The sequence below is a fragment of the Myotis davidii genome, unplaced genomic scaffold (assembly GCF_000327345.1).
Source record: "Myotis davidii unplaced genomic scaffold, ASM32734v1 scaffold346, whole genome shotgun sequence".
In the NCBI taxonomy this organism is placed as follows: domain Eukaryota; kingdom Metazoa; phylum Chordata; class Mammalia; order Chiroptera; family Vespertilionidae; genus Myotis; species Myotis davidii.
The window spans coordinates 1,491,077-1,501,421 of NW_006297386.1; positions in this window are offsets into that span (position 1 = coordinate 1,491,077).

Below are 10,345 nucleotides of genomic sequence, written 5' to 3' on the forward strand. Positions count from 1 at the left end.
AGCACAAAGAGCCACTCTCTTGCCAAGGAGGAGAAAGAATCTTACTCTGTTGCATGTTATTCATTGCTAAGTTAAGAAAGAACAAACAACTTAGTTCTCATTTATATAACTTATTTCCTTTGGATTTAGAGATGCCATTCATAATAGATATATTCATAGGGCAAATAATTTAGGAATTGGATTTCATAAATAATAATACACTTCATATAAAGCTTGGTCTTTCAATTGATGAAATAACTACCTAGGGCAGAAGTTATCAATATTTTTCTGCACAGTGTGAATGAGCTAAGTGGCACACACTCCCTCATTAACAGTGATTCATAAAAGGGAGTAGGGAACGCATAATCTCTGGGAGATATGCATAATTTTTTCTCAAAGGTCCTCCGATTATTCTGATACTCTCCTGACTTCCTCCTGACATTCCTCCCATGCCTTAAGCCATTTTTCATAACTCTGCAACTACATTGAACACAGATAATGTCTCCACCTGGAAAACAAATGAGATAGAAAGATTTCCATCCTTGCTTAGTTAGTTGCATTGTTGTGGCTCAATAGTTTCCTTTCTAAAACTCTACCGCCTCGTCCCCCAAGCAGAGTTAGTTACTCCACCCTCTGGAATCTGTGCCGTTTGCATTCATCCCTATTACAGCCCTTAGCCACACTCTGTTACAATAATTACTCTGATCTCTCTGCTCAATAGACGGCTACTCAGATACATATAGGAGGCTTTATAATACTACTCTGCAAAGCGAACAACAGACTGGCACATAGTAGGAACTCTAACAGGAACATATTTGAACATAATCACCCACTGAATGAATTCCTGGGGGTATTTAGAGGAGAATATATTAATATAGAATGCTTCCCATGAATTGCTTTTAGGACAGAGGATATGGTCTATGTAAAAGCACGGAGTTCTTTGGAAGGAAGTTACTGTAAACTACAAGGCATTATCCCCTTTATGGTATGTCAAATCACTGCAGTGCTTTTCTTAAATGGTACTTAGTGGCCTGGAAAGCTAATGTCTCTCATTAAATGCTGGACTCCCAGAGAGTCGCTTATGTAACTGGAAGGACTCCAGTGATTTCATTGCATGAAGTCATTTTCTTCTAAGAAGTGCTACATGCAAGAATTTATCTTACCTAGTTCATTACTTGTAACCTTGGGGATATGATAAAAAAAATTAATGTTCGAAAACCTTCACATGGTAGAAAAATGGGAGCGAGAAAAAAGCTAAGAAAATGTTTAAAAGGTAGGGTGGCAATGGGGGAATATAGTACTACCCAACCCCAGCCTATTAAATAAACCACATGAAGTTTTTAGGCTCTCAAGTCCTGTTAGGATGCATGATATTCAAGAAAAGCTTACTTAACTATACATATTTTGGCTTTCATATGTATTCTTTCTGGTTTAAGGAGGGAGAAGTACTTCCAAGATGATGTAGATAGAGAAAGCAATGCAATGTAGACACAGAGTTTAAATTTCACCTCGTGATTTTTTTACAAAATATAAAAAGTCATTGCACTTAATAAAATGATTGCTGGATTTTATGTCCTACGGCTATTTTATTTTCTTATGGCCAGAAGGAATGGAAATAGTAATTTATCTGTCAGCTTACTGATATTTATTTTTTTAATCGTTTACAAGTGCATTGTACAAAAATATAGCATGCACTCACAGTTCCATATAAAAATAATAGCATGCAAACTTCCATGCACTATTTGTGGAGGTTTAAATGCCAAACTCTGTTCTTCAGATGGCCAAAGGTAAGCACAGACTGAAAGGCTTCTAGTATCCACCTGCAACATGACCACGCCCCTCAAAACTAGAACAACACTGTCCGTTAGTCAGTTCACACACTACTCATTTATCACTAAATGCATTTGTTCCAAACTGTCTCTCAAGGTTTTATTAATTTCAAGTGTGCGTTTTGAGACGTCCAGACTGAATTATAAACATTTAAGCACTATATTTGTATATTATTAATTCCTTATTAAAGGGATACCTTGGCGGTGTCCCCATGTTATCAGTGACTTCCAAGCCTAGGTATGTTCAGCACACATCTATGCAGCCTCTAACATACACAGTGGGGCTGCGAGCTGCTATAAGCATTTGTCAAACTTGATTTTTGCTTCCAGGAGTTTCTGTCATTGTGCGCCTTAATGAAAGAAATGTGGGCAGGAAGAATCAAAATACTTCAACCATGTTTGTCTGAAGAAGGTATCTTTCATTTCATGTTAACATATTTATGTTCGGCCTTCCCGTGGATGACACTATAAATTTGCTTTTGTTCCCTTTTTTCAGTTTGGTGACTGTCATATGAATACAATTCCAGTGACCTTTGGCATACAAACTTCTACACACAATGAGGAATGCTACAGAGAACTGAGTGCTGACAGAAACATGTTCAGGCTGAAGAGCATGTGTCATATGTTCTATTGGCTGGAGAAAGATATTTGCCTGTCAAGTTCTAGATGTTTGAATTTAATTGAATAAACTTTGGGGTACGCCCACCATGTGCCCAATATATTAAGCACTGAAGATATAAAAATGAATAAAATATGTTCCCTGCCCTCAAGAAAACAAATGCTTCAGAAGGCTTATGAATAATAATAGCCGAGGGAAGTTTGCCAAGACCAAATTTCATGTGTTTTTGTACTTTTCTTTTTTTCTCAGAGAATGGTCCCATCATCTATCTACCAACTCATCTCAATGATGATTATAGACTCATCCTCTCCTTTTATCCAAACATTTCAATGGAATAAAAGCACCACTAATTCCACCTTCTAAATTCCTCTCAACCCCATTCCTATTACCACTGCCACAGCTCAGATCTGCTTCTCTTTCTATCAGGAATGAAGAAATAATTTCTATATTTATTGGAATTGTCTTAGTAGGAAGGGATAGAAACCTAAGTCAATCTAGCCTAAGTGCTCCCGCCCCAAAAGGTGGAGGGAGGAAATTTTTCTTAAAAGAGTTGAATAGTCCCAAAAGTCAAAAGAATAACTGGGACCCAGTGCAATTTATGGGGCATTTAAAAACCAGAAGCCAGAACTCCTTACCTGCCAATATTCTCTCCACCTTCATGCCTGTTTCATTGTGTGCTATGGCTTTTTTTGTACATTGCGATGGGTTTACATAGGCATCAGGGAATATGGCTGTACTGGGTTGAATAGAGCCCCCCAACATTCATATAAGTGTAACCTTAATTGGAAATAGGATCATTTCAGATATAATCAAGTTGAGAGGAGATCATACTGGATTAGGATGGGCCTTCATTTAATGACTGATGTCCATATAAGACAGTGGTTCTCAACCTGTGGGTCGCGACCCCTTTGGCGGTCGAATGACCCTTTCACAAGGGTCGCCTAAGACCATCCTGTATATCAGATATTTACATTATGATTCATAACAGCAGCAACATTACAGTTATGAAGTAGCAACGAAAATAATTTTATGGCTGGGTCACAACATGAGGACTGTATTTAAAGGGCCAGAAGGTTGAGAACCACTGATATAAGAGGAGGGAAATTTGAGCACAGACACACAGTAAGAAGACTGCCATTGCCAACAGAAGCCGAGACTGGAGTGCTACCTCTATAAGCTAAGGAACACCAAGGATTCCCTAGAAACACTAGAAGCTAGAAGAGACCTGGAATGATTTTCCCCCAAAGCCTTCAGAAGGAACTGACTTCAGCTTCCAGGACTGTGGGAGAATAAATTTCTGATATTATAAGACACCCAATTTGTGGGACTTTGTTATGCCAACCATAGCAAATCAATGCAATGGCAAGTGGCAGACCTAGGTTTCCAACATTTCTGTTAGGAATCTTTAAAGAAAGAATGCTTTTGTCTTCCATATTAGCCTATTTAGAATCTTAACCCCAGAACCTAATTGACATAACATGAGCCAGGTGCTTCTCCTTAAACACATCAAAGTGTACAGGGGTGGGATGCTGTCATTGACCATGCCTCAGGAATATAGCCTTCTCTCAGGCTGAAGAGAATTGGCAAGGGACAGTAATTGGACGCCTTCACCAAAACATGTGGAGTAGGAGAGGAGCAAAATTAAGACAAAAAAGACAAAGATATCAAAACAGTGATGAAGGGATGATGAGCAAACAAACTGATATCAACTAGGGTTTCTTACTTCTCTGCATCTAACTTTGTCCACCCACCCCACCCCCCATTTATCTATTCACCAGATCTCTGTTAGACTAGTCTTCCTCAAGGCATCTCTTACCATTTGGCCTCCCAAAATTTTTTAATGATTTCCTTTAATTTTCAGAGAAGTATATATATCATCATTTTGCCCCTGCCTCTTGTACCAACTCCAACATTTACCCCACCTTCACCAGACCAAGTCTCTTACAATTCTCTCAGCACTTACACACACCCCTCTCATTGCTCTCCCTGTAATATTTTTTCTACTTTTCTCCATTTTGTTAATTTCTATTCATCCTTTAATATTATATTATTGCTCTTAACTACAACTATAAGAGGGACATTCACACACACAAAATGATATATAGTAAGAACCAAAGAATGGATTGGGTATATTTAAAATTACAGTCAAAATAATACTATTAGCAAGGTGAGAACTGCACTAAATTTACTGATACATTACCTATACGGACTTGGAGGCCACCAATACAAATCCAAAAATTACCTTTATTGAAACTCCAACTGAAAATTTGGTCTAAATTCTCAGAATAGTTGGCATCAACATCACCATAATCGCCCGAGCCTCCACTCTACTGGGTGCCAGTTACTTTTCACTTTCCTCTGCGTGCTGTGCCTGTGCCCTTTTCACCAAGGGTTTATTTTTTTTTAATATATTTTATTGATTTTTTTTACAGAGAGGAAGGGAGAGAGATAGAGAGTTAGAAACATCGATGGGAGAGAAACATCGATCAGCCGCCTCCTGCACATCCCCACCGGGGATGTGCCCGCAACCCAGGTACATGCCCCTGACCAGAATCGAACCCGGGACCCCTCAGTCTGCAGGCCGACGCTCTATCCACTGAGCCAAACCAGTTTCGGCTCACCAAGGGTTTAAATTGTTTGAAGAAGCCAGGGAGAGCTTGTAGTTCACTGTTCCCTGATGTATATAAACTGTTCATTTATCCATCCATTCTTTCAGCAAGTATTTATTCATGTCCGCACACTCTGTAAGGTCCTGGCATGTATGGGGGAATAACATGCATTTCTTAACTTCTTTAAGCCTGTGGTGTAGTGAAGGGAGAAAAGCCCTCAGGAGTTTACAAACTAACATGGAAAGAAAAAAAAGTATTTAATTACAACTTAGTGTGCTCTTCAGGAAATATACAAGTAAGTACTTTCCCTGAAATATACACGTCAGCATGAGAGTGGGCCAAGGAGCAGCAAACACAGGCGAGTGGAGTGGAGGACCAGACAATGCTTCCCTGAAGGAGCAATATGCAGGCTGACTTCTTAGCTTAGGAAGACTTTAGACAGGGTGTTGCTAAAGAAAGCATATTCCTGGGAGGAGTAAACAGGACAAAGGCCTTTAGGACGGGGGCAGTAGGACAAGTACAAGGGACAAAGAGTAGATGAAACACAGAGCTTGAGCAGGATCAGACAGGGTTCCATCATGCAGAGCCTCCTTCGGCCATCGTAACCTCAAAATATAGCCCAAAAAACAATAGAGCTTTGTAAGTCAGAACATCTGAAAATGAGTTCCCCTTCCATTCCTTTACCATAATTTAGTCATTTAAGGAAAATATATATATTAAAATATTAATAAATTACATGCAACTTCTCTCTATATTGAAGGTTCAGATCTACAGAAATAATCTAATACCTGTTTTTAAATTATTGATAGCACATTTATAAACCATTTGAAAACTAAATGTTACTAAATATTTAAAGCTAAACATTCTCCCTATGCTATACTTATAGATAAACTGATGGCTGAAACTTCTAGAAAACCTTGAGAAAAGTAAAAAGAAGGTAACAGAAGCTTTCCAATTTAACAAAATACATTTCAGCAAAATGTTAAAGGTTGAGTAAAATACAAGACAGGAAAAAAATACACATAATGGACTTGACATTGGATTTTCTTCATAGGATATCTGAAAGTACATTTTATAAGGAAATGAAAATGCAGAGGTAATCATAGGTTAATATAAAATGCATGTGACATACACGGACACTCGCAGACTACAGTGTCAGTAAGACTAGGTGAGGGATGTTGAAACATTGCAACCTGGATGCCTCTACATAAGAGTTTTTGGGGAAAGGACTAAACTATGATGCTGTCAGAGAGAACTTAGTGCGCGGAAGATGAGCTCAAATGATCATGAATTCAGTGACAGATCTGTAGAACTGATACAATTGCAGATTCCTAAGTCTTCTCCCTAATTGTGATTTTTGCTTTCTGCTTTTTTTCTTCTCTCTGTCTTTGAGAATCCAGAAGCCAGAGCACTGTATCTGAACAAAAGTAATTTATTGGTATTTATTCCTCACTGTTAACTTGGATATGAATATCTCCATTTTTCTACTTGGACACAGAATAAGAACTGCCACATGAGCCAACATTTGCAAGACACATTGGGGTGAGAGTTACAATTTCTCACCAGAAAACGACCTCCGAGGTCTCTTTGAGTCCTGAGATGCTCTGGCATGCTCCATTTGTTGTACATCCATCATAACCAAGGGGCTAAGGTCAAGGCTGCAATAGCAGGAAGCACTGGTCTAGATCAGACAATTAACTGATGGGAAAAGAATGTGCTCTCGGCATCTCACATTAACAGCCAATAAAATTCAAACAACATACGTCTCATGAGTGGATAATAAAAATGAAAAAAAAATAATTTTAAAATTCAAAACAGAATTGGGACAGGACAGGGGAAAACCCTTTTGGGAAAATCTAACCTTCAAGGAACCTTAAAAAGTAAGAGAGCAACAAGTTATTTTTTTACTCTGAAAGGAAGTTAAATAGCCACACTTCCTCCACTTCAAGAACAAATTTGAACAGCCACAATTTTCCAGGATGAGTGGGCCACTAAATTACCTAATTGGGTGAGGGTCATTTACTCATATTAACCGATATTGTTTTAAGTCCATGTAATTCTCCAGCCAAAACAAATCAGTGTACAAAACCTTTCAATGGTCTTAAGTGATGAGAGTATTGTAGGCATTTAACACACTATTTCTTTAGCATTTAAAATATTTATACTAAACAGTTTTCATTTTTTGTTTTTTACTTTTTTAACATAAATGCTGTAAGCCAGACAACCAAGACATAAAATAAAAAGGCAAATTTTATGTAGCATTGAAAATATACAAAGGATATTTTTAAGGCATTGACTATTCTAAATTAAATCAATAGCAACAGTTGGAAAGAAAAATATTATAACAAAATTCCAAAGCAGCAGCCAAAATGAATTTACACACACACAAAAAAAAACAACAACAGGAGAGCTAATAAATTTAGAAAAGTTTCAGGGTATGAGATCAACAAACAAAAATCAGCTGTTTCTCTACACCAGCAATGAACAATCTGAAGAAGAAATTAAGAAAACAAATCCGTTTATAAATATAATGTTTAAAATGACAAGTTTTGAGGGCAGACTGCTTGAGTCCAAGGCCCAAGTGCCACTACTAATGGGGAGGTGGGGAAACCTTGTGCAAATTATCTAATCACTCGGTGCCTCATCTGTAAAAATGAAAATAAACCACAGCCTGCTTCATCGGGTAGCTGTGAGAATGAATCAGTTAATTCGCCTAAATTGCTTAAAACAGTCAACTGACACAGCGAGCTCTCAATAAATGCTAGAGAGAGAAAAAAATAAATTTAACAATAAACCAGCACAAATATAATTAGGAAGCCTCAAAGTGTACATTACTCATCAACGCTTTCATAGTCGAAGTTATGTATTTGGAGTTCGTTTTGTTTTCATTCTTTGGCTGTGTGGCTTCGCACTACAAGGCAGGGGAGAGACCACAGTGAAGGACCGCAACATGGATCATCATGCAAAAGCCACTGTGTCCTCTACAGGATTCTCTAGTGAACAACTAATCTTTTCTGAAACCTGCCTTTGTCTCATCGTTTCCACATCTAATCATTCATCAAGTCCCACTATTCTGTATTGAAAGTGGTTCTCAAGACTCTGCTTTCTAATTCCTCTGTTCTCACTATTGTGGTTCAAGTTCACATGGTTTTTACCTGGAGTATCGCCACAGCCTCCAATTTCATGATCCTCAAGTCTTCCCTCTACAGGGAAGTGATCACCAGGGGTGATCTCTCTACCCACACGATTTCCTGCTTAAATGCATCAAACTTCACTACAGCATCCCAAAGCTTTTATCCTAGATCACAACCTTCCACTCCAGGCTCATCCATTGTATCACCAACTGGTTTTCAATAAACTGCTTACAGTGCACTGTGCTCCCTCGCTGGTTCTCCCTCCATTACCATTGTTCATGCTCTCTTCTCATCCAAGGAGGCCCTCTCTCATACTGTCTCATTCTCTTTGGTGGGCCAACACCTAATCATTCTTTAAGACTTATATCAGGAGCCACCTTCTCCAGAATCATTGACTTGAACCCACATTCCTCCAAAATGACTCTCTCAGGTTGCTGTATGATACCCTCCAAATATGTCCCCACTAGACTGTGATTTCCTTGAAAACAGAGTTGCTTATATGTAGTTGTATCCTCTATGTCCTACATAGAACTTTTTACAGAGTAAAAACAAGAATCCACCCATTGTGTATCACCATGGTATCTCCAGCACCTAGCACAGGGCCTGACACATATCAGACACTCAAAAAATACTAAAAGGAAAATGAGGAAGGAAAAGGGGGAGGGAGGGAGGGACAGATGGAGGAAAGAATGTTGGTTGAGAGGATAGTGTTAAGGGTCATAGAACCCTGGGTTGCACAGACACAGCAAGCCAAAGAGACTTCTTTAACATCACTTCAGCTTGCTGTATCTGTACAACTCTGGACTTTATAAAATCTATCCAGTGATACCACTCCTAACTATTAATTTCTATATGACACTGGTTATATACTCCTTAGTATTCTCACTCAAAAAATTAAGCTACTACTACCTACCCATTATTTTTTAACATTAAAAGACAAATGAAGTACATAGGACAGAATCTAATACATATCTCTCAATAAATGGTAGCTATTCATTTTAGGAATATATCATTGGTTGAATATATCAATGTAATCACATAGATAGATGATATATGGATAGAAAGCTAATACAGATAGGATGGATGGATGATGGATGGGTGGGTGGGTAGATAAATCCACACAACCTCAGGATATATGTAATATAATCTCCTACCCACATACAGTTAGGTCATCTTCACCAAATTTCTTCCTTTGCAATCTACCAACATTAATTAACTCTATGGTATTTCTCTTTCATGATTTAATTAAGCAAATACTCACTGAAGGCCTACCAGTGAATATTTTCTGTTTGTGCTCTCTCTGACTCATTTTGATCAGTCCTCTCAAAATGTGACTCTGGTTTCTTCATCATTTATTTAAAATGTGGTGACTCAAAGTAGTATTTTAATTAAGGCTTTTTCAATAAGTCTCTAAATAATAATAGAACAGCAGAATCACTTTCTGAAGCTTACATACAAGGTGGGGCAAAGTAGGTTTACAGCTGTTCATATGAAACATAAAACAATAATTAATAAATAACAATACAAGAATAAACTGTTTCACATACTCACAACTGTAAATCTGCTTTTGCCCCATCCTTATAATATCCCATTTATCATACTAAAAAATCAAGTTTTGTTTTATTAAAATACCATTATACTATGTATTAAGCATATGTTAAAATGGATTCTTCAGATCTAATTCTTTTCCCCTTATGCCTAAATAATACTACCTTAGAGCATAATGCTTGAGTTGTTTTTTGCTTTTTTCCCACAGAGCACCTTGCTCTAATTTTAAAGGATTGTTTTCTTATTGTCATGATCATTTTAAATTTCAAATATTAATCATACTAGAGGCCCGGTGGACAAAAATTTGTGCACTCGGGGATGGGGGGGCCCCTCAGCCCAACCTGCGCCCATTCACAGTCCAGGACCCCTTGGGAGATGTCCACCTGTCGACTTAGGCCCACTCCCTGAGGGATCAGTCCTAAGCTTGCAGTCAGACATCCTTCTGGCAGCCAGGGAGCCCTCAGGGGATGTCCGACTAAAGGCTTAGGCCCCCAAGGGATCAGGTCTAAACCTTTAGTTGGACATTTTTAGTGCTGCCACGGAGGTGGGAGAGGCTCCTGCCACCAGCACTGCGCTGGCCACCCATGAGCCAGCTTCTGGCTGAGTGGCACTCCCCATATGGAAGGG